General features: G+C 36.3%; 1 protein-coding gene across 1 annotated transcript in view; it reads right to left on the bottom strand.

The window, feature by feature from the left end:
• Positions 1-6,000, bottom strand: part of LOC107725152 (proteoglycan 4) — a 104,109-nt gene that overhangs the window by 51,107 nt on the left and 47,002 nt on the right. The window lies entirely within an intron of this gene.

Here is a 6,000-nt window from a genome sequence, read left to right as displayed (position 1 = left end):
ATATATATATACTGTATATATATATATATATATATATATACATATATTAGTTTTAAGAATTAGTTTTAAGAATATATTCATTAGTTTTAATAATATTTATTATATTACATTAACATTAAATATATACATTTAATAGTATCCTTGAACGTACTTGTAAAACTTCACAGCTGTATACATAAACAACAATAATCAACTGAATTTTATATCTGAATTTTTTGTCTCATCTAATAAAAGTCTAAAAATAGCAGCAAATGTATTGTGTTATTATGAAGGGATTTCTGTATTGATTTTTCCCAGCTGTTTCATCCATATTTTGAATTATGCTTTGCATTGTGTTGCATTTTAGGGTTGAGGGAAATGTATATAACTTAAAGCACTGTTTCTATTTTTCTACATTGTTTTTCTTGTAGTGTGTACTACTGATGAGCTGCGCAAAAAATCGCGCGAATATGAACGTGGTTTTGCGCAGCTCGTCAGTGAACAACGGCTCTGTGTAGTTAATGCTGCTCAATGTGAAAGCACGCAGGTGATGGAGATTTACCGCTGATTACAGAACCGGCTTTACTGATAAGATGCACGTTAAATATCGCATGCGATTTATCGTGCAGCCCTAATTAAGACCCTAAAGAATCATATCAACTTGTGGACAACGGGCATCATATGACCCCTTTAAGACAAACTATGTTCACACGAATGCCTATCCAAGATGGGTGTTTATGCATCATGTCTACATGCAAGCAAACATTGATTTAATACAGCAGTAAAGCTAGTATCATTACATCTTAAGCTATAGCAGGCTATTAATCTGACAAACGGAGACAATGTGAAAACCTGTGCACATCTCATATCTAGCAGTTATCTTCACTCCTTCATCATAACCTTTCCACAGATTAAACCTTCCAAAAACCTAAAACGTGACTAGCATCAGGAGACCCAAAAATCACAATGTGCTTTATCCAATACTAAAACATCTTCCTTTATCTTCTTCCTCAGTTCATGGAGGATACAACATGAAAAGGCATTATTATGATTTAATTTCCCACCGGTATAGGAAGCTGGTGTTTTCCCCTCACACTCACACAAGCAGCTCGGCTCTTGTCCACTTCTCTCATTTTATCTGTAATACTCTCTATTGAGTCTCTCACACCATCAGTTGCACTGAAGTCTCAGCGCAAGATAACCAGGTCCAGAGACAGTTCTAGGGTCAACAGATAACTGGGCTTAGCCTATGATCTCCAGGTACTTATAGGATGCACATCTGATGTAATATTGGAATATGATGCAGTTTAAAAAATGTTGCATGCATTAGGAATCATTTTCCCTGCTGAGAACAACAGATTAAACCAGGCTAAGGTTGTTACTCGGTCACTCAACTTAGCTAAAGACTGGACTGTTGTGATGGTTTTACCTGGGTTTTGGTCACATTGCAGTTGAACGACCAGCTGAACCATGTTTGGATGTGTTAGGAGATCTGCTAAACCAACTTACACCAGTTAAAAATCAGCAAACCTTTTTTTTTTATTAGGGTTATGAAATAGTTTTTTCAGTTTTACTGGAGCTAAAACTAAAAAGAACTGTACAATAGTACACACAGCCTCAAATGTGCCAAAAGGTCAAAAGTCATGCTTTCAATCAACATATGTAGCTTAAAATGCCATGAGATGTCTAAGAACAACAACAAAAACCTTATAAAAATGTTCTTCCTAAAGTCGTCATTTGCTCACCCATATTGTCTACTTTCTGTATGATGATTTGCATCACAGAAAAAGTCCATATGATTGTGCACTATATTTTTAAAACCTTTGAGTCATTTGAAAGCAAATGGGTGATTAATAATGAAATTTCTCTAAATTTATCCTTTCCATCTCCCGCTTTCTTCCTCCATACCTGCGTCTCTCATTCACCGGCTCTTGAAGCACAGGTTCGCTTTCATTTCCCCCCACAGATGGAGTCGCACTCAGACTTGGACGTGTTCCTTTTTAGTCTCTCTCTTTCTTCCTCGGATCTCAGCAGGGACCTGGCAACTCTCTACCTCTCCGTCTCACTCTCAGCTCATCTGTTTCTGTGCTTTTGAGCTCACAGACGTGGATCCCCGTCCTCAATGCCAGGCTGCCAGCTCTCATCATACTGAACAATCTCCTTTCCTGTTAACTGACTGATTTTAGTAAAGACGGCTTTAAAATTCCAGCATATGTTCATCTGGTGCTGTCTATAGGATGATGCATAAACTGGACATCAACAGATGATACCCGCAGGAAACAAAAATGACAAACGACATCTCCTATAGATATAAAATGTGTCTCCTCAACTGGTTTTGCTTCAAGGCCTAGATTAGATTAGAACTAACATAGTAGCAAAACTGCTTATATACGCTGTAACATAAACTAAAATGCCCATAAAACATATTGCATTTAATTGCATTTGTACTCATGAACATAATAGATTACTTACTGTTTTAATAATTATTATGAATTAAAAATAATTAAGCTCTCTACTAGAGCTTCAGACAAAATCTCTCAGACTGTGATCAGATTTGACAACAAACTAAATTGTGCATTCAAAAGTCTGAGCTCTCAGCATGAACTCGAACATTTTTTATCAAATTCATCCATGACCAACATATCTCATTTGTAATGTTTTCTATGCAGATTAAATAGGTCTTTATTGTATAGGTCTAACGTGTTTGTGTGTGCTGTCTGCATCACTCATAGTACGTGTCTATATCGTGCGCTATATCGAACATTTTTTCTATCGATATCGAAGAAAGTGTACCATCGATAAATATCGATACTTTTTTATCGCCCAGGCCTAGTTGATACTCAAATAAAACATAATCGAGAATTAAATCTCCTTTATTAGCTTGAAAGAAAAACCTTTGATGTCAACATGAAATCAAAATTGATCCACTTTATGTTCTAAATAAATAACCCAGGTCTTATTGTGCTCCATCATACTTTTCAACCAGTAACACCCATATTTCACAATCAAATCGTTTCCTAATGGACAAAATCAAGTTCTGCCCTACATTTGTTTTCACTCAACCTCCGTTCTGTCAGAAATAAAGTCACATTACACTCTTAAAAATAAAGGTTCTTTATTGTCACTGTTAATTCCATGAAGAACCTTTAACATCCATAGAACCTTTCTATTCCACAAAACGTTCTAAGAAAAAAATGTTTCTTCTAAGAACATACCATTGAAAGGCACTTTGGGGAACCAAAGAATGGTTCTTTAAGGCATCACTGCAAAAAACCCTTTTGGATCCTTTATTTTTAAGAGCATACAAAAGGTAAATGGGTTGCAAATATTGACTTTTAGTGAGTATTATTGTCTGTGTCACTCCACAACCTTCCTAATTTAAACAAACCACACATGTCCATATATGTGTGTGCGTGCGAGTGTTTGTGATTCTCCAGGTCTCCTCTGGGAGTGTTATTCACACCTTCATTCTGGGTTGGAGCAGATGAAAATGTGTGGTGACGTGGGCCGCTGTTATTGATTTCGGTAGACCTTGTGCAGTGGGGGAGGTTACGTAAGCCCAGGCAATTATACCTTGGGCTCATGGGGAGAGGGAAACTTCCTGAATGTCCACCTGGATCTTCCTCAGCGCTCTGAACACTGATTCACACGCCTGGAGGTTTCAGCCACCCAGCTGATCAGGTCTGCCTGCTAGATCTGTTTGGTTGCGACACACACTATCACAGATTTCCTCCACTTGTTTTTCTTCCAAAAGAAATCAGCTGTACAGGCTCTACTAACTTTATATATTGCATTGGCGAACTAACATTGCTTTCCAGACACTCATTTAGATTTAGTCTCACATAGCCAGACTTTTGACCGTCTGATCCACATTGCAGCACATTCTGGCCAAGAATCGTTCATTTTAAGACTGTCTGACCGATATGTACGATGACTTGTTTAGGTGCAGGTAAATCAGATACAGCCCTAAAAGCGCAGTCAAATAATATAAAGACACGCTCAAGGACACTTGGCTTGTTTACTTGCTACTGTCTCAAACAAAACTGTTGAATATCTTTCAAAGACACGATGGCACAAACCTCACAGACTTTGCCAAATGCAGCTATTTTTTTCTTGGAAGCCCTCATAGTAGCAGACTGGGAACTTGTAAACATGATATTGTTTCCAAGTGAACTGAGACAGATTCACAGAATTGTGCAAAGCGTATAGTTCTCAAGTGGTTTGAGTTTAGTACCTAGACCTGGTTTGATGCTCTTGGAAGAAAATACAGATTTTTAGGAAACTTTTTTGTTTTTGTTTTTTGCCATATGTGACCCAGGACCACAAAACCAGTCATAAGGGTCAATTTTGTGAAATTGAAATTAATACACCATCTCAAAGCTGAATAAATAAGCTTTCCATTGATGTATGGTTTGTTATGATAGGACAATAGTTGGAATCTCTGAATCTGGAAAATCTGGAATCTGAGGGTGCAAAAAAAATCACCTTTAAAGTTGTCCAAATTAAGTTCTTAGCAATGCATATTACTAATCAAAAATTTAGTTTTGATATATTTACAGTAGGAAATTTACAAAATATCTTTATGAAACATGATTTTTACTTAATGTCCTAATGATTTTTGGTATAAAAGAAAAATCAATAATTTTGACCCATACAATGTATTTTTGTCTATTGCTACAAATATACCCCAGCGACTTAAGACTGCTTTTGTGCTCCAGGGTCACATATTTGTCTTGCTTTTAACATATGACGATTAAAAATTACATTATATGAATAAAATAATTAATATAGATGTAATATATACACTACAGTTACAAAGTATGGGGTCAGTAATTATAATAATAATAATTGTATTCAGCAAGGATGCATTTAATTGATCAAAAGTGACAGTAAAGACGTTTATAATGTCACAAAAGATTTATATTTCAAATAAATGCTGCTCTTTCTTTTCATCCTGGTTTGCACAAAAATACTAAGCAGCACAACTGCTTTCAATACTGGTAATAATATTTGTTTCTTGAGCACCAAACCAGCATATTAGACAGTCTACTGTATATATGAGCAATATCATATGAGTGGCAGTGCAATATGGCTGTATATCAGCACGGCTGTGATTTGGCCGTAGGTAATCACAGCGTGCTGATATACAGCCATATCGCACGGCTACGAGTGTGATATTGTATTTATACTAAAGATGATGGTATGAGTGTGTAAATACATAAGAAACAACAACGGAGTTTCTTTAAAAACCCTCTTTTGTGCGGAATTACTTTCTTCTGCCACAGATTCAAATCTCAGTTTGACAGTTTAACAGCTGAGACCAAAACTCCGTTAATAATTCCAAAACGTCACTTTAGAACTAGTAACGAAGGAACGTTGAGGTGCTTCATTGAAAACGTATTGCTCTCGGCGGGTTCATGAGCGCTGAATGGCCACTGACGCCCTGAAGCTCACATCTCCGAAAATGGTAAATCAAATCAAGACGTTCTTTTTTTTAACAGACTGCATATTTGAAGTCCAAACAACTACATTCTCAGCTAAAATCTCGTCAAACTACATTCCATGACACAAAAACAGTATTATTTATAAAATTAAAGTGGATTTGGGCATCCGCCATGACACCCGCTGTGAGAAATACCACAAGCGGAGTAATACAAATGGTGAAGCGGTTGGAGCTCTGTTATCACTAGAATATTGCACGGCTGGAAAAGGCTCTCAGCCAATCAGAAAGAAGCAGAAAAAAAACAGAAATAACTGTTGTATATATATATATATATATACACACACACACACACACACACACATACACACACTATATAAACATATAAAGACCACATTTTATTTATATGTTAATGTATTATTCACCAGAATTTAAAAACTAATAGTTGAGCTCATATTTAACAGTCAACTCACTATTTAGCACAGACAGTTGCATATTTCCCTAAACGCCTTCCCACAAACTCCTGCATACTAAGACCTAAAATGGACAATTTATTTAAACTCCATTCCATAGTATGACTT

Source organism: Sinocyclocheilus rhinocerous, unplaced genomic scaffold, assembly GCF_001515625.1.
Source record: "Sinocyclocheilus rhinocerous isolate Xijiao unplaced genomic scaffold, SAMN03320098_v1.1 scaffold1295, whole genome shotgun sequence".
Lineage (NCBI taxonomy): Eukaryota > Metazoa > Chordata > Actinopteri > Cypriniformes > Cyprinidae > Sinocyclocheilus > Sinocyclocheilus rhinocerous.
The sequence above is the reverse complement of the archived record's forward strand: the minus strand, read 5'-3'. Positions and strand labels throughout refer to the sequence as shown.